This window comes from Miscanthus floridulus, chromosome 13 (genome assembly GCF_019320115.1).
Source record: "Miscanthus floridulus cultivar M001 chromosome 13, ASM1932011v1, whole genome shotgun sequence".
Classification (NCBI taxonomy): domain Eukaryota; kingdom Viridiplantae; phylum Streptophyta; class Magnoliopsida; order Poales; family Poaceae; genus Miscanthus; species Miscanthus floridulus.
Window position 1 is genome coordinate 24,653,001 of NC_089592.1, and position 20,275 is coordinate 24,673,275.

The following is a 20,275-nucleotide window of genomic DNA, read 5'->3' on the forward strand; positions in this document are numbered from 1 at the left end:
TAGCGCTTCTATAGCAGCCGCTATAGCATGCTTAGTGTTTTTTTTTCAGAAGGCGCCGCTAAATGCTTTAGCCCGTAATTTAAAACACTGCAACAGACATACACATTTCATGGGTTTGGACTTCAAATGTTAAGTTCCCTAGCTAATAAGTGGAGTAAAAATATGAACAATAACCCACTACCAGTTTGCCATCTTCCTTCCTAGATGCAATCATCAATAAGCAAAAACTATTTCATATTTACACAAAGGAAACGCTTGAATACTGCAGACTTGTTCAGTCCCAGCTGAATCATTAGCAAATTCACACATGCTTCAGAATCGAGTATAATATGTATGCAGTCCGGACAATACATTGCAGCCATATTATTGGGTCACATGGTATTTCTAACCTATAGTGGACAAAATTATACAAGAGCAATATAGAGCACTCTTAAATGGATGTAGCACTCAGATGTAACACATGACAAGCAAGTGAAGGCAACATGAGTAACGATGAGTGACATCTGTGTACCAGTCATGTAACTGTATCAACCACAAGATTGTATAAGACAGATACCTGACTATGACCGGACAACACAAAACATAGTACTGTATCATACATCTTTAAATAAATACTATGACCCAATGAAACTTTCATGGGAGAAAAATATACTGCCCAAATGGAACACATAGTAGCATTACAAGAAGCAATATGTGTAACGATGAGCAGATTACATATCCCTGGCATGTAACTGTGTTCAGCCAAAGAAATAAGGCAGACACCTGACTATACCCGCGTAGCACCTAATCGAATGGCACCCACAAAACAAAATGACACATGCCACTACTCACAGAGCAAATCAAGAAGTCAAACGCGAGATAAATGTGGGATCAGATACAGAGCAAGATCAACTAGAAGCTATTCCCGCTCGGTCAGGTGATCCCGACTGTACTCTAGCTGGTAAAGGACCTATTACAGAACCAAACTGTCTCATATGCTGTCATGTGTTCCATTTGGGTGCTACATGCATATTGCAGAAGTACAATATCTTGAAAGTAAGATTTACATGCTACAAACTAGGATGTATGTTTCTGAGCAGAGAGCCAGAGACCTTATCTGTCTCAGTATGCTCATGTGAGTTACAGCCTTAGCTACTTCGTCAAGTGCAATAGTATCTACATGAGCTTGAGAGGAGCATGGAGAAGGTTTTGCATACATGAATAACTATTTTTTGAACGGTTGCAATTAACCAATGCAATTAACAAATAGTTATGGCTTCCTCTGCTAGCTAAATATATACATCAAAATGTTCAAGTAAAATACCTTCAAGCTGTGCCACCACCTTTTGACTGCTGCAATGACTTCTTGTCATCCTTCATCTAGTAGAAAACAAATATATTACTAAGAGCATACTGAGACTTCTTGTCATCCTTCAAGAATATAAAGAGGTTAGACCATTACTCTATCATATGGCCAAGCAATGCATCTCCCACGAGCCTCTAGAATTGTGGTGACCCCTTCATATGGACGGGGCAGTTGGTGGCTCATTAACTTTCTTGCGTTTTCGCTTGGATGGCTCCTCTGTAGTTGGATTGCACTGACGCTTGCCTGGCTTCTTGGTTACTGGGTCCTTTCCGAAGGTTGTGCATATATTGGCTGTCAGCTCCAATATTTCCTCTCCACTAAGAGGTCTAGGTGCTGGCCTAAGTTCTGTGGTACCATCAAATGAATCTGCATCAAACCGAAACTTGTGTTCGGCATCTAAGAATCTACGATGGCCCATGTAGACACACTTGCCTCCCTTTTTTAGTTGGAAAGAACATGTATCTAAGTGGCATTCAGGACATGCAACTTTGCCAGAAGTGACACATGCCACCAAATAACCTAGACCTAGGAAAATCAAATATGGTGCAAACTATGGCAGCACGCAGTTGGAAGGGTTCACGCTTAGAGGCATCATATGTTCTTACACCGTGAACAAACATTTCTACCATATCATCCACCAGCGGCTCAAGAAAGACATCCATATCACCACAAGGTGCCTTAGGTCCAGGGATCAACAAGGATAGGATGAAATTTGATTGCTTCATACACTTCCAAGGTGGAAGGTTGTATGGGATCAAAATAACAGGCCAAATGTTATAAGTCGATTTCATGGTCCTAAAAGGATTAAAGCCATCGCTAGCTACAGCTAGTCTAAGATTTCGACTCTCTGATGAAAATACTAGATACTTAGAGTCAAAATCTTTCCAGAAAGGAGCATCAGTAGGATGCCTCAACAAACCATCTTGTGTGCGTCCTTCATCATGCCACCTTGTGTCACTTGCTGTTTTTTAGCACATAAAATACCATTGCAGCCTTTTCTTTATAGGGAAGTAATGCAGAACTTTCCTAGGAACCCTATGCACATGTTTTCCACTAGGACTACTGTTTTCTGATTTCCATCTTGAAGTATCACATTTTGGACATACATCTTTCTTCGCATGCTCCTTCCAAAATAGTATGCAATCATTCTCACATGCATGAATTTTCACGTAACCAAGTCCTACACCTTTTGCCATTTTTTTAGCAGCATTAAAGTTTTTTGGAAGTGATGACTCTTCAGGTAAGACATCATTAAGTAACTATAATAGCATGTCGAAGCTTTTGTTACTCCATCGCCCAACGAATTTGATATGCAGTAATCTTACAATGAAACGTAGCTTCGAGTACTTGCAACCTAGATATAGCTCCTTGCCAGCATCTTCTACCATTTTGTAAAAAGCTTCCATATCCTCATCGTGCTGCTTCGTGTTGTCTACTTCTAAGTCCCCCTGGACATCTAAACCCCCAGCTATGTCTTGAAGTAAACCAGAAATGTCATCCTCTTCATTTAGGTCCCCTACTTCTACCCTTTCATGTTGCGTGCTATTTGTGAACAAACTGGAACTAGGTTCACCATGATTCACCCATGTTATATACCTCATCTGTAAATCCCTCACATATCAAGTGCTCAAGTACAATACTACGGACCCTCCAACAAGAGTTCTTGCATGCCTTGCAGGGACACAAAATCTGATTTCCTTTTGCTGAATTACTAAAGGCAAACTCTAAAAAACATATCCACTCCTTCTCTATACACAAGGGTTTGCCTACAAATGATGATCAAGATATCAGACCAAACACCCTATGCATGCAGATTCTAGTATATGGTCATAGGTTTATTATGTACCTAGGCTGATCCATCCATGTTTTATCCATGACGCACCTTTTACAAAATGCAGTGTCAAAATAGTGAAATATTACTCCCAAAATAAAAAATCATTAGTTCAGATTGGGTTGTTCAACAAAAAAATAAAGATCATACCAAACAATTGTCCAAATTAAATCAATTTCACCACACTCGATGCTAAAAAATTATTTCACCACAAGCCATCAATAAGAACTATAGGGGAAATTTAGTCTAGTTTTAAGAAACCAAATCATCACATCACAGATCACACACAACCTGCAATTCTAAGCCAAATGCAGAGACAAAGTTCATAAGAAAAGGAAAGCATACCAATCAAGCAATGACAGTAGAAGATCTTGAATCTTGAATCCTACTGGTTCCTCTGCAAAATCAACTAAGGCAGTAAACATCACATCTAAATTGATTCTCCAAAGAGGGGAAGAGATGGCGGGCAAGACAAGCAACCCAAACCTTGAATCTTTGTAGCCTTTCTCACCTTTGTCTACTCCATTCTACAACCAAGAAAAAAAATACAAAAAAAGTAAGTTGTGCCGAAACCCTAGCACGCAGGGGAATGGGGATGAGAGGAAGGGGATGCGGAGATGACGCACTTGGATGTGGAGGGGAATGGGGATGTAGCGGCGGCACCGCTCTTGCTGGCCGGTGGTGAGCTAGGGTGACGGCGGGCTAGGGCGATGGGGGGCTAGGGCGGCGCCGTCCGTTGGATTCGGCGGCGGGGGCCTACTGCTCTAGGTTGCGGGGCTCCGGCCAGGGATGACTTCGGCGCCGGCGGGATTGGGAGGCGGCGATTTGGGCTGCGGGATTGGGAGGCGGCGCCGGCGGGATTGGGAGGCGGCGATTTGGGCGTCAGGGGTGTCGGGTACTAGCCTCTGGCAGCGGCTCCTGGCGGCGCCCGACAGCGAAAAGGGGAAGGGAGCAAGAGACGTACGAAGGGTTGGCAGAAAGTGGCCTCAACTTAGCGTTTTCTCGATCAAAAAAAATGTTTAGCCTTTTAGCTCCCGCGCACAGTACTGTTTTGGCGCGCGGTCACCCGCCCACAGCGCGTACCCCTTCGCCGACACTTCGACAGTGGTTTAGGTAGGCTAGGACGGCACTTTTTTGGTCTAAAAACTTTCGCCGACACTTTATGCGTTGGAAGGAGAAACGCCGACATATAAGTTGTAGCCTTATATTACTATTGCCGACACTTTAAGTGACGCTAAAAAGGTAAAGAATTGCCAACACATTACTTGTTGGGAAAACCCTTGATTTACCAACACATAATTGTAGGGAAAAGTGGATCATGGTGTAGTGCATTTACTACTGGTTGCTCACCTAGTGATACCAATTTTCACAAAACAAAAAAAGAAGAAAATAGCAGCCCTGCTCGTGCTGTCAGTCCCTACCCGTGCCGTGGCCACCGGCCACATTCGTGTTGAGCCCTGTGCAGGTGGAGAGAGGGAGAGATCAACACATCACAGATCGATTCATCCACATCATAGAGAGGGGGACATGAACAAATCACATATCAAATCGAATGACAAATCGATTCCCATATAGGGGACAGAGAGGGAGATTCATCGTATCAGTAGCCGTACACCTAGGCTACTACTGCAGCCATGCATGCCAGGAAGCGTGTCTCTGCTAGGGCCTGCGTGCTAGGGCCGTCATTGCCACGATGTAGGAGAGAAGGGGAACAGGAGGGAGAGGATATACGGGAGAGAGAGAGAGAGAGAGAGAGAGAGAGAGAGAGAGAGAGAGAGAGAGAGAGAGAGAGATGACAGACATGAAGGAACTTATATGAATTGAGATGAAATTCTGGTGTGAGTACTAGGAATACTGCTAGCTGATGTGAAAATCCAGCAGTAATACTATCATTATTGGTTAGTGGCAATATCTAGCAGTAGAAGCCCACCATCCTTGCTGGTTGTAATATCAGCCACGAACCGGTAGTTATGTATTATCACAGTCGGTTCCAAAGGAACCAACAATGATTGTATATTTTGTACTAGTGTAACCAAATTTATATAAGAAAATACTAATATTTATCATATTAAATATGTACCATTATATAAGTTATGAAATATATTTTGAGATGATACCTTTTTGAAATCATAAATGCAGATACTATTTTCTTTGAATTATCGGCCTAATGGAACAAGCAAAAGCAGCAAGTAGGGACCTGAATGCCGATGGTGTAAGGTTGTATTTTTTTTTCAAAATACAATACATGTCACGCACTTCTTCTCATCTCACCTTTATAAGGTACCACGTGTATATGCTATCCTTATAACACACAATTAAAAAATAATATAAATATCAACAATGGTGTCATAGTCGTTATTTCACTGTCAACTGATATATCGTCTATTATTGAAAGAACAATTAGCCAAATATATGATAATTTGTATAGTCATAGACATCGTAAAGAACTTGACTAAATGAGCTACTAGTCTACGACTACTATATCATAGCCCAAAAATAACAAATTTGTTAGAGTCAGTAAGCCACTATATACGACTTACCATCCATCAGTACAGACCTTTGCCGATTCCTCCTTTCAGTCATTGTAAATGGCGTTGGTATACAGTTTTACCGACCAACATCTCTTTACCAACTAACTATTCGGATAACGCATCGAATTGCTTACTAATGTTGTTTGACAAAGTTTTACAGTCTAATATAGTTTATCGGTAATCTCTTGCTTTAGCAACTTGCCTCTTAACACTATTTCGATGCTGTGGGTGTAGGGTATGCTGACCATCATTGCGCTACTCAAACGAGCTCGTCGTTGATTATCCTACTTGCTGTGATGCACGTCCTCGTCCTGTGGAGCTGCTTGAATCTCCGTCTTTTCCTCAGTTGCCATCTATGGTTTAGCTGCCACTAGTTTAGTACTACTATTACTTGTTGCACGGAATGAATGTCGTCCACTCATTTTTGGACATCAATATGCTTCACGTTTTAAACGCAGAGCTGCAGCTGCCGACACGTAACAATAAGCTTAGCTAGCCACTAGTGTCGTTCTTTTCGCCATCCACCAGTAACTCATGTCATTTTCTGCAGGTCACACACACCACAAAAGAAATTCGACGCCAGGGCCCAGACTCCTACTCATCGCCTCATCAGCCAATATACCTAAGCAACACATACGTACATTCACTTCCAGGTACAAACGCTTTACATGCAGGCACCACAACGTAGAGACAGTTACAAAATCAGCTGCCCAGCACTATACAAAATCAGCTGCCCAGATCTCGATGCAAAATGAATGGCCAAGGTACCGTACGCTGATGGCTGGTCATCCACGCACGTTCTAGCTAGCCATGAACTCCCAAGCGAGCAGCGAGAGCACGGTGGACGGAGAATATTTTCCGCATGAATTTCTCGTGTGGGTGTGGCCACACGACAACCTCATGCCTTATTTCCATGTCGCAAAGGCTGGTCCCCAAACAAAAATGTTTATACTCCCTTTATTCATAGAAAGAACGTAGCTTTAATATACAGGTAAGTCAAACCATTTTGAACTTAATTACACTACCCCAGAAATGGCATATACTGACGATTCCAAACCGGTCTTCATTGCTAGAATTTTTGATCAGGCAATGAGCAATCAACAATAATAGATCAGACCATTTACTACTGGTTGCTCACCTAGTGATACCAATTTTCACAAAACAAAAAAAATAAGAAAATAGCAGCCCCGCCCGAGCCGTCAGTCCCTACCCGTGCCGTTGCCACCGGCCACATTCGTGTTGACCCCTGTGCAGGTGGAGAGAGGGAGAGATCAACACATCAGACATCGATTCATCCACGTCAAAGAGAGGGGGACATGAACAAATCACATATCAAATCAAATGACAGATCGATTCCCATATAGGGGACAGAGAGGAGGATTCTTCGTATCAGTAGCCGTACACCTAGGCTGCTGCCGTAGCCATGCGTGCCAGGGAGCGTGTCTCTGCTAGGGCTGGCGTGCTAGGGCCGCCGTTGCCACGATGTAGGAGAGAGGGGGAACAGGAGGGAGAGGATATAGGGGGGGGGGGAGAGAGAGATGACAGACATGAAGGAACTTATATGAATTGAGATGAAATTCTGGTGTGAGTACTAGGAATACTGCTAGCTGATGTGAAAATCCGGCAGTAATACTATCATTATTGGTTAGTGGCAATATCTGGCAGTAGAAGCCCAGCATCATTGCTGGTTGTAATATCAGCCACGAACCGATAGTTATGTATTATCACTGTCGGTTCCCAAGGATCCAACAATGATTGTATATTTTGTACCAGTGTAACCAAATTTATATAAAAAAATACTAATATTTATCATATTAAATATGTACCTACTACTACAGGATGGACTTGTTGTCCCGGACGGTAACGGTCCTTTAGTCCCGGTTACCGTGCCGGGACAACGATCCCGGGACTAAAGGTGGAACCTTCAGTCCCGGGTCATCGAGCCGGGACTAAAGAGGGACCTTTAGTCCCGGTTCGTGTTACCAACCGGGACTAAAGGCCCTCCAGCCGAGCAAACGTGGCCACACCCTTTAGTCCCGGTTGGTAACCCCAACCGGGACTAAAGGTTCCTTTTCTTTTTCTTTTTTTTTGTTTAATTTGTTTTTAGTTCAATTACACATATTTGTTTAATATATAATATGTTTTTATGTACGTATTCTACGCTGCTAATATAAATACACGCATGCATATAATTACATCTAATTCTCATCTCGAGCATTATTATATTCGAATAAAGTATGAAACTATATATATTATAGATATATATGTATATATACAACACTTTCATAATCTTGTTCTCGAAAATAATGATATCAATAAACATTTAATTTACATCATTTATTCCTTAGGATCAAAGTAGAACTCGCCGTTGGGATTTAGCACTTTTTCTAGAAGAAATCCTGCTATTGACTCTTGAACTGCTTTCAGATGGTCTTTTTACATGATCCCTTTGTTTCAACCATTCAGTCTTGCATTTGAAATAAAAGGAAAAGTATTAATACATATATATATATATATATTCATTTAGAAATAAATAAAAAATTGATATATACGTACTCTGAGGACATCTTCAGGAGTTCTTCTTATGTGTGCAGTGATAAATTCACAAACGTAGTATCCACATAAGTTATTACCTTGGTTCCTGCCGCAAACACCACTGTACGAGAAGAAGATTATTCTCATCATCTCACACAGTAAATTGAGGTACGATATAGTAATTAAACACGTGGGGAAGTATATATAGTACAACTTACTGGTATTTCAACTACATTAAGTGGTGCCTTGCAATCCTTGCGATGTTGCCGAATAAACTCTTTCCAAACCCTGTGCGACCAATAATGTACGATCGTTAATAAATTATGGCAAAGTCTATTCAATAATAGTTGTGCGCGAGAGATCGAAATTACCCCTGGATAATGTCTATCATATCTTGGTATAGTGCCCGCTCTTTTCTCAATGAGTCCAAGATTACTAACCGACTTGAGTTTAACTCAATGACAATGAGTATCCAGTGAAACCTGCATTGGTTTATACACACACGTACATGCATATAAGTTGTATTGATATTACATAAAATGTGTAGACTACATTATTATTAACACTTACTCAAAGTTGTATGGGAAAAGTATTGTTGTCCTTGTCGTGCTGCTTCACGAAGAACCTCATGATATTCGTCTGTGCTTCAGATACCCAGTGCTCCTTGACAATAATATCGATTTTGAATACGATATAAGGATCAATGAAGCCAACACTGGTTGTATTCTTTGGAGCTCTGACATCTGGAATCTGTATATAAATATAAGTTACATGTGAGGATAATTATATACACGTACACATGAAAGTGAGTTTATTAAATAAAAGTAAGAATCACTTACAAACAAAATGAGCTAATGATTGATTTGTCCAGAGCGTCCAAGTGGTATAGTTGATGCAATTCTTCGAAACTAATATGTAAGATGTCATCGCCACGGAAGTAATGATGGTCTCTAAATCTGACAAAGATCCACTGCTCACCCCTGCCACACGCCTGCATGTACCACTTGTTGAGCAAGTACATTTGTGTACCCAATTCATTCAGAGCCTGTAGGGTTATACAGACTTTTGCCAAATTTATAAGTCTTCCAGGTATCAACTTCCAGGTTTTGGATTGGAGCTTTGCCCGTCAATTGATCCAAGGTTAAACCAGTTAGTTCAAAAAAAGCATTAAGGTCTTGAACCGACACTTCTCCAGAGTTGTCTGGTCGATAGACTTCTATGTTGGAACCATATTTATTAGCAACAACAAGATTTTGCATTGGTTGCTTCTGTTGTCCGAGCTGTGGGACATCCTTCCCTGATGCTCTTTTCCTTTTCTTATGTGCATCATGTGACTTCATGAGGGAGCAGGTCATAGTCTGATAGTGGCGGAGGCTTACGAACTTCAAGCATCTTTTTCTTGTGAGCTTCGACCTTCTAGCCTCAGCTGATCTCGTGGTATGTAAAAGTACGGCTTCTCCTTAAGCTTCAGCTTGTCTCTGCTTTTGGATATCTATAAAAAAATCTTTCACTTTTTTGTCTTCTTCAGCTGCTATTTGCTCATCAGTCTTTTCAGGAAGTATTTCTTGAGAAATAACTCTTTTTTTCGGGGTCTTCTTTGCCGCCGGGACCTTAGACGTCTTTGTAGTGCGTCGCTGTGGAGGGGGTGGGAGCGGTGTTGGAGACCGGCGTGGAGGCGATGAGGCCGGTGTTGGAGTCCTGGCGTGGAGGCGTTGGAGATCATTGTGGAGGCGGTGGGGCCAGTGTAGGAGTTGGAGATCGTTGTGGAGGCGATGGGGCCGGTGTAGGAGTTGGAGATCGCCGTGGGGATGAAGTCGTCTCGCCCCCCGCGACGCTGTGATGAGATGGGGAATGAATGATTGGGCTAGGCTGGGGGGAGACCCTGCTACAAAAACAAGTTGTGGGTCAATTATTTTTGAAGCCAATATAAAATTAATGGAAAATAATATTTCATTCACTTTCATTCGTACCTAGGGTGAGGTAGGGGAAGCGGTGGCGCCCCAGGAATGATGATGAAGCGTTTACGCCATTGAATAAATGTCTTCTCTACTTCTCCTAGTGTCTTCTCCCCATCACCGCCTTCAATGTCAAGAGGAACATTGCTGTAACCTTTGAGCACTCTATCGACCGAGACTGCTAGCATATCCAGGTTGAATAACTGACCCATGGATTCTTGGTGTCTTTGTTCGGTCTATTGGAGATACAACCCCGACAGCCACCATGATTGATGCATTATTACCATCTGGAATGTGCAGCTCACATGTTGTTAGAGGCTCGGTAATGTCATCAATAGGGAAGTGCAACCCAGCGTCACCTTGAATAACTGGCAGCTCCATGGAAGCACAACTGCTTTTCATCTGACCAACGGGGCTAATGGTGACTCTCGTCGTGATTGATTGCGATTGCATTTGACTCATTGCTAGCTGCACTTGCCTCTTGATCTCCTCCTGCATTCTTGCCTCAAGAGATTTTTCTCGTTCACGTGATTCAAGCAATGCTTGTCGTGACTCATTAACAAATTGCTCCAATACACGGATTCGGTCTGCCTCCTCATTCTTCTTTCTCTGGCGGCTTCTGTAGGTATCCTTGTCTGCTAGGAATGCTTGTAGCCACGGAACCGCCCCATAGCCTCTTGTTCAACCACCGTGTTCGGGATTCTCTAGGGCATATGTCAATTCATCCTTTTCTCTATTGGGTTTGAAAACACCACTATCAGCTTCTTCCCTAGCACGAGCTAGTCTCTATGTTGCTCTCTCAATTTTTTGGCCGAAAATTAGCTTGCCAGTATCTGGGTCTAGGCTTCCCCCATGAGCGTAGAACCAATTCTTCACGCGTTGAGGCCAGTTCTTCTCTATTGTTTTAGGTATGATTCCCTTGGCAGTAATCTCTACTTCTAGGTTCTGCCACTTGGGAATAGCACTCCTATAACCACCTGATCCCATGCGATGATGGTATTGCTTCTATCGGGCATTCTGCTGATTCCTCATCACACGTTCCTCACTCTCTTGAGATGTCTTGTATTGTACGAAGTCATCCCAATGGAACTCCAACTTGACAAACGCCTTAGCATTGAAATACGACGTTTTATTCTTCAAGATAAACTTTTTATACAATGTCTTCTTCCAACTCTAGAACAATGTTGTCATCTTCTTCATTGTCCAATCCCTCACTAGCTCCTTCAAAGCATCATCTGCTTGTAATGTGAAATGCTGAGTGATATCTCTCCAAGCTAGGTTCTTGTCATGATCAGATACAAAACTAACATTAGGAGCGGATATCTTCTGCTTCCATTCATGAGCACTAACTGGGATCCTATCCCTTACAATGAACCCACATTGATTGACATATGTCTGAGCATGTGGTCCCAATGGTTTGCCGGTGTCGGTGTCGAATTCCGATATATTATGAAACAGCCCTATAATGGCTTTTTTGGCCCTCGGACTTTCCTACTCTTGTTGGTGGTTGATGTAGATCTAGAGACCGGCTACATGAGTAGAAACACAACGATTAACAACAAATATACGTACGCATGCATCTATAAGAGATGATAGATAATCGAATATACCTCGCCAGTATTTTCTTGCGCGACAATTTGTTGATCTTCAACCACTGGGATATTCAGAATATCCTCATAATCAGCAAAGTACTGACTCGTGTCATCTACATCTGTATTGGTGCTGGCGTTGATAATATCTGCCATTATGTCATCATTCAAGTTATCATCCGGAGCAGCCATTTGTATCTTCAAGACATAGATAGAATTACTATGGCACATAACATAAGTACATGTGATAACACATATAGAATTACTAAATCTAATTAAATATAATAACACATAATATTTCATAAGGATAAACAATAATAAGGTATAGGCTTTGGAATCGAATCAAAAACACTTTCGATCCAAAAACATGGAAATAAGTACATGTATATATACACATAGAATGATACAATTTTCTCTCTCTCTCTCAACATATAAAATAAGTGCATATGTATATATCTCTAGATATGCATGCGATAACACATAGAATGTCTCTCTAGATACAATTTTCTCTCTCTCTCAACACATGGAAATAATTAAGTACATGTATATATACACAGAAATAATTAAGTACATATATATGTATACATATAGAATCTCTAGATAGAATTAATTACTAAATCTAATTAAACCTAACATATATACATAGATAGAATTACTAAATCAAAATTAAATCTAACACATATATAGGGAGAGATAGAATAATAATTACTAAATATATCAAAAACTATAATAAAAAACTATCTAAAAAAACTATCTAAATAAAGTACTAATTAAATTTTAATACATTTAAATCTAATTAACATATATCAAAAACTATCTAAAAACTAAGAATAAACTACTAATTAAATTTTAATACATTTTAATCTAACATATATCTCAAACACTACCTAAAAAACTATCTAAAAAACTATCTAAAAAAATATGGCCGAGCTATAGCTAGCAGGCTAGGGGCGGATGGTCATGGCGGGCGTGCTGGCCGGCCACGGGGCCGAGCTGAGCTGCGCGAGGACGACGTACGGCGGAGACGATCTCGACAGCCACCGGGCGGGGCTCGACGACGAGGCCAGGCGGGGGTAGACGACGATGGCGGCGCGGCAGAGCTCGACGCGGTCGGGCGCGGCAGAGACGAGATCGACGTTGTAGATTGAAAAGTAGAAGATGAACAGAGGAACCGTTCGATATATATAGACCGGGACCCTTTAGTCCCGGCTGGTAACATCAACCGGAACTAAAGGATCTTTAGTCCCGGCTCGGCTTACCAGCCGAGACTAAAGGATCTTTAGTCCCGGTTGGTGTTACTAGCCGGGACTAAAGGTATTTTTGGGCGGGCAATTCCGCCCACCCTTTAGTCCCGGTTCCTGGCCTAGGCCGGGACTGAAGGCCTGAAAATTTTGGCAGCCCGCCAAAGTAATTGGAAAGGCCTGGGATTTTGATTTTGTTCTCCTTGTTTAATACTAATTAATTCTATAGCAACTTCAATACTTTGCAATATTTATTTTAAAAAATACTATTGACTAAATAATTATTTATTATAAATAGGAAAATTTTATAACCTAAAGTTTTTAATTTCTTTTATGAATATAGAATATAAATGTTACTAATACTAAGTATTTTGTTAATGCAAAAATATATTTGTAACTTAAAATTAATAAAACTAATATTATTCGATAGAAAATTTATTATCACATTATTGTAACGTCAATGTTTCAATTTTTTCTCGGTTTTTTTTACCAAAATGATAGGAAATTTTTGTTGAACCTACAAAAATAAAGAAAATATAGTATTTTTGTTCTACAACTTTTTCAAATGAAAAAATGACCTATATAAGGATTGTAGATTTTGATGAGTTGAACAAACTTAATATTCAAAACTTTTCAATTTGAGACAATCTAGGGTTTCGAAAACTAGTTTGTAGGCGTCGAAATTTAAAAATCATAAATTTGAACCCTGTAACTTTCTCAAATGGAAAGTTGACCAAAACAACAATTGTATATATTGATGAGCTAAACAAACTTGATATTCAAAACTTTTCAATTTGAGACAATCTAGGGTTCCAAAAACTAGTTTATAGGTGTCGAAATTTAAAAATCACAAATTTGAACCATCCAAACTATCTCAAATGGAAAGTTGACCAAAACAACAATTGTAGATCTGGATGATTTTAACAAACTTGGTATTCAAAACTTTTCAATTTGAAGTCATTTAGAGTTCATAATAATAGAGTCAAAGTGTTGTTTTTTTATTTGACCAAATTTGACTTGGTCAAACTTGCTCAAATGAGACACTAAATGACCTCAGATGAAAAAACTCTAAATACCAAGTTTGATCATCTCAGCAAGATCTACAATTGTTACATAGCTTATTTTTCTATTTGAGATAGTTTTATCAAACACTAGTTATAAATTCTTGAATCTCAGACTTTCTAAAACTATGTCACACACTTGTGAAATTTGAACTACATTTTATTCAAACTTTCTCAAATGAAAAAATGGCCTATATAAGGATTGTAGATCTTGATGATATTAACAAACTTGGTATTCAAAACTTTTCAATTTGAGACAATCTAAGGTTCCGAAAACTAGTTTGTAGGCGTCAAAATTTAAAAATCATAAATTTGAACAGTCCAAACTATCTCAAATGAAAAGTTGACCAAAACAACAATTGTAGATCTTGATGATTTTAACAAACTTGGTATTCAAAACTTTTCAATTTGAAGTCATTTAGAGTTCATAATACTAGAGTCAAAGTGTTGTTTTTTCATTTGACTAAATTTGACTTGGTCAAACTTACTCAAATGAGACACTAAATGACCTCGGATGAAAAAACTCTGAATACCAAGTTTGATCATCTCAGCAAGATCTACAATTGTTACATAGCTAATTTTCCCATTTGAGAAAGTTTTATCAAACACTAGTCATAAATTCTTGAATCTCATATAGACTTTCTAAAACTATGTCACAACAATGCATCATTGTATCATGCGGGCACAACAGTGAATTTCTTCTTGTCGTATGACCCTTGGTTATGATCTTGTCGTAACCATGGAGTGTCTTCATTATTTAACATGATGCTTGGATCTTTCTTCACTATGAAGGGTGGAATTCGGACATTTCTTTCATAATCTTCTAACATGTCTGACTTGTCTTCAATTCTCACTATATTTATTTTCCCAGAAAGAACTATGTGGCGCTTTGGCTCATTGATCATTGAGTTGATGTCTTCGTTTTTTTCTCTCTTTGATTTTGTAGACATGTCTTTCACATAGAACATCTGACTCACATCGGCAGCAAGGACAAATGGTTCGTCTTTGTACCCAATATTGTTGAGGTCCACTGTTGTCATTCCATACTCTTTGTCGACTGTTACCCCTTCTCCGGTCAGCTTCACCCATTGGCACCGGAACAAAAGGGCTTTAAAATTAGGTGCGTAGTCTAGTTCCCATATATCTTCTATGCGGCCATAATATGTTTGTATATTCCCATTTGGATCTGTGCCATCTATGCGAACACCACTATTTTGATTGGTGCTCCTTTTATCTTGGGCAACTGTGTAAAATGTATTCCCATTTATCTCGTACCCTTGGTACGTGAGGATATGCCATGATGGTTGCCTAGCCAACAAATACAGTTGCTCATCAATATTGTCATCGCCTTGACATTCTTTTCGCAACCAACCACTGAAACTTTCCATGTGCTGACGCCTAATCCAAGCTTCAGTCTTCTCTGGAAACTTGGATCGTAAGAACTCCTTATGTATCTTGATGTACGGATGCACCAATGACGAGTTCTGAAGAACTGTGTAGTGTGCTTTATTGAAATAATCGTCTTCCATGCCAATATATGTTTTCTTCCCTAAAGTTCCTTTACCACTGAGTCTCCCCTCGTGTTGCGATTCGGGAACACCAATCGGGGCAAGGTCAGGAATAAAGTCAACACAAAACTCAATGACCTCATCTGTTCCATAGCCCTAGGCGATGCTTCCTTCAGGCTTAGAATGGACTTTCACATATTTCTTCAAGACTCCCATAAACCTCTCGAAGGGGAACATGTTATGTAAGAACATAGGTCCAAGAATACTAATCTCCTTCACCAAATGAACTAGGAGGTGTGTCATGATATTAAAGAAGGATGGAGGGAACACCAACTCAAAGCTAACAAGACATTGAACCACATCATTCTGTAGAGTAGCTAGTTCCACTGGATTGATTACCTTCTCTTCTGAGAAATTGCATTGAGGAATGCACATAGCTTCACGGTGGCTAGACGTACATGTGGAGGTAGAATTCCTCTTAAAGCAACTAGAAGCAATTGCTTCATAAGCACGTGGCAGTCGTGGGACTTAAGTTTAGGAATTTCTTCTCTGGCACATTTATTATACCCTTTATATTGGAGGAGAATCCCGATGGGACCTTGATGCTGCTTAGACATTCGAACATGATGTCCCTCTCTTCTTTGCTAAGCGTGTAGCTAGCAGGACTTAAGTAATGACATCCATTATCTGTCTTCTCTGGATGAAGGTTGTCTCATTCTTTCATGCCCTGCAAGTCCTGGCGTGCTTCAAGTGAATCCTTTGGCTTCCCGTACACACCCATAAATCCTAACAGGTTCACACAAAGATTCTTTGTCAGGTGCATCACGTCGATTGCGTTGCGGACCTCTAGGACTTGCCAATAGGGTAGCTCTCAAAAGATAGACTTCTTCTTCCACATGGGTGCATGTCCCTTAGCATCTTTGGGAACAGATTCGCTGCCTTGCCCCTTTCCAAATACTACTTTCACATCCTTGACCATTGCAAGTACATCTTCCCCGGTTTGGTTATGAGGCTTCTTCCGGTGGTCTGGCTTACCTTTAAAATGCTTCCCTTTCTTTCTTACTTGGTGATTCAAAGGAAGGAATCACAATGGCCAAGGTACACGACCTTTCGACATCTTTTCAAATATATACTGTCAAGGTCATCAAAACAATGTGTGCATGCATTATATCCTTTGTTTGTCTGACCTGAAAGATTACTTAAAGCAGGCCAATCATTGATTGTTACGAACAACATTGCTCATAGGTCAAAGTGTTCTTGTTTGTACTCATCCCAGACACGTACACCTAGTTTGTTTCATAAAACTAGAAGTTCTTCAACTAATGGCTTCAGATAGACATCAATGTCGTTGCTAGGTTGCCTCGGACCTTGGATGAGGATCGGCATCATAATGAACTTCCACTTCATGCATAACCATGGAGGAAGGTTGTAGATACATAGAGTAACTGGCCAAGTGCTATGACTAGTGCTCTGCTCCCCAAAAGGATTCATACCATCTGTACTTAAGGCGAACCTTAAGTTTCTAGCCTCATTTGCAAACTCTGGAAATTCCCTGTCTATCGCTCTCCACTGGGACCCATCAGCTGGGTGTCTTAGCATATTGTCTACCTTACGGTCTTCTTTATGCCACCGCAACAACTTTGCATGGTCTTTATTTCTAAACAAACGTTTTAAGCGTGGTATTATAGGAGCATACCACATAACCTTGGTAGGGATTTTCTTTCTAGGACGTTGTTCACCCTCGACGTCACCAGGATCATCGCGCCTGATCTTATACCGCGCTGCTTTACATACCGGGCATTCATCCAAATTCTCGTATTCATTACCATGGTAGAGGATGCAGTCATTAGGACATGCATGTATCTTCTGGATTTTTAATCCCAAAGGGCAGATGACCTTTTGTGCTTCATACGTAGTGGTGGGCAATTCATTTGGCTTCGGAAGCATCTTCTTTATGAGGTTCAATAAATTTCCAAATGCCTTGTCGGATACACCATTCTTTGCCTTCCACTGTAGTAATTCCAGTGTTGTACCCAACTTTTTTTGCCCCTCTTCGGCCGTCGGGTATAGCAACTTCCTATGATCCTCAAGCATGCGCTCGAACTTAACTTTATCTTTTTCACTTTCGCATTCTTGTTGTGCATCACGAATGGCATTGCCAAGAGCATCACCGAGATCATCTTCTGCCGCTACCTCTTCTTCATCTCCCCCCATTGTAGTATCATCAAAGGCACCATACTGAGCAATAATGTCATCAATGTCTAAATCTTCTCCTTCACCTTCTTCCATCATGACCCCGCTTTCTCCATGCTTAGTCTAACATATATAGTTTGACATGAAACCTGACTTAAGCAAATGTGAATGAAGACTCATTGAGCTTGAATATTCCTTTAAATTCTTACATATGGTAAATAGACAGCACATGAAACTATCCCACTTATTTGCCTCGGCCACACCTAAGAAATAGTGCATGCCCTCAATAAAGTCTTGGGAGCAGCGATCGGCATTGTACATCCAATGGCGTGACATAATCGGCATTACACGACAAATTATGAAAACCTCGAACATAATTAAGTATTTATTACACAACATAGATGACACACACACGGTTGATTAATTAACTAAGCCTGGCTACAACGTAAACAATCCCATCTATCACTAAACAAACTAAAACTACAATGCATTTCAGTAACATAATTATTTCGTGACCGTACGTAACTAAAACAGATAAATCATTCTTCTGTTGAATATCAATAAGCTTCTCCTGCTGGCTCACTGCCTCATCATCAGCAGCCGCTACCTCAAGCGCACCCGAATTCTGCATGTATGTAGCATAATCTTCCTCCCAGTACCAACCATCGCATCCATTGCCCTTCCACTGAAATTAAAGTCAAAAAATATTTAGTAAAAAATATTCAAGAAAAGCAGGTCAATTAGCCATAATAATCAAATGCGTAAGAAACTCACATCGTGATCCGGACACTTGTAGAAAACATGACCCCTTGTTGGGTCCCTGTCTCTTGACTCGGTACTCCATCACAATCTTCTGCTTACACTTGCCGCAGATAATGAGAGTGAGTTCTGGCCTCAGTCGTTTCGCAACCGAACGAGAGGCCGAGGATCCGGTACCAGTTGTCATCTACTTTCTATACTTATTTTTGCAAACTAGTGTAAATTTCACATTTTCTAAAATAATATATTTAAACAAAACTAAAATTATTTATTTATCTAACTAAACCATAAAATATGTACTATGTATAATAGTAAAATACCAAACTATCAAGTGATTTTACTATTGTAAATCATCATGTGATTTTGAGCTAAAAATGACATAGAAATCACATAGCTCAAAAACATGTTTCAATAAATAACCATCCGTACTAGTTGACCTTGCTTACGTGATCATTTCGACGAGCATTTCTCCACCGGACGGCACCGTACTTGGCCAAGGAAGAGCTCCGATTCTACGAGGAAGGCAACACGGTCTTCCACGACCGTTGCCGCTCTCCCTCGTAGAATCAAAGCTCCTCCTTGACGTCCGTTACCGCTCGGCAGAGAACATACTTGCCGAAATGAACACGGTCCGCAAGTTTAACTAGTACGGATTTTCTATAATTTTCTAACTATTTTCTAAGTTTTTTATTTTATGAAAAATTTAATTCTAAAAAATAAAAGGCATGATTTCTAAGTATTTCATTTTATGGAAAAAATAATTCTAAGTGACCTGCTCAATATCGGCGAGCTCGCGAGCGTTTAGGTTGCCGAGGATAGTAACATTTGTAGGTCTGAAGTTATCAAATATCCATCAAATTATAGCTCAAAAACATGTTTCAATAAATAACCATCCATACTAGTTGACCTTGCTTACGTGATCATCTCGGCGAGCATTTCTCCACCAGACGGCACCGTACTTGACCAAGGAAGAGCTCCGATTCTACGAGAAAGGGAACACGGTCTTCCACGACCGTTGCCGCTCTCCCTCGTAGAATCAAAGCTCCTCCTTGATGTCCGTTACCGCTTGGCAGAGAACATGCTCGCCGAGCTGAACACGGTCCGCAAGTTCAACTAGTACGGATTTTCTACAATTTTCTAACTATTTTCTAAGTTTTTCATTTCATGGAAAAATTAATTCTAAGATCACGTAAGCCGCCGGGGATGAGGATGGCGCGTGCTCCAGCGAGGACGAGCGAGGCGTGATTTTGATGAACTAATTTAACTTTTATTTATCCAAACATATATGCAAATCATCATGTGATTTTGAGCTAAAAATGACATATAAAATCATAATAAAGTCCAACATATAAAGTTACACATGCATCTACATCGAAAAATGAGATAAGCTACTGATAAAACATAAGAGGATTAAGTTTGTTACCTCCAAAATCGAAGAGCAACACCAATAGAGGGGGAGAGAGCAAGAACAATAGCAAGCTGAAGAACAGAGGCAGTGAGTTTGAATGAAATGGCTTGGGCTCGGGGAGGAAGAAATGAGCTGGTCTATAGGTCGGGATAATTAGTCCCGGTTAGGGAGCCAAACCGGGACTAAAGATTAATCTTTATTCCCAGGGCATCACCCAAACCGGGACTAAAAGCTTTAGTCCCGGCTGGTATTACCAACCGGGACTAAAGATAAACCTTTAATCCCGGTTGGTAATACCAGCCGGGACTAAAGATCCCTG

At 40.5% G+C, this 20,275-nt stretch overlaps 1 long non-coding RNA gene across 1 annotated transcript in view; it reads right to left on the reverse strand.

The window, feature by feature from the left end:
• LOC136500912 (uncharacterized) overlaps positions 1–8,640 on the reverse strand; it is a 185,893-nt gene extending 177,253 nt beyond the window's left edge. The window contains exon 1 of the long non-coding RNA XR_010770127.1: positions 8,614–8,640. This is a non-coding gene — a long non-coding RNA (uncharacterized lncRNA). The remainder of the gene's footprint in view (positions 1–8,613) is intronic.
• Positions 8,641–20,275: the final 11,635 nt, after the last annotated feature.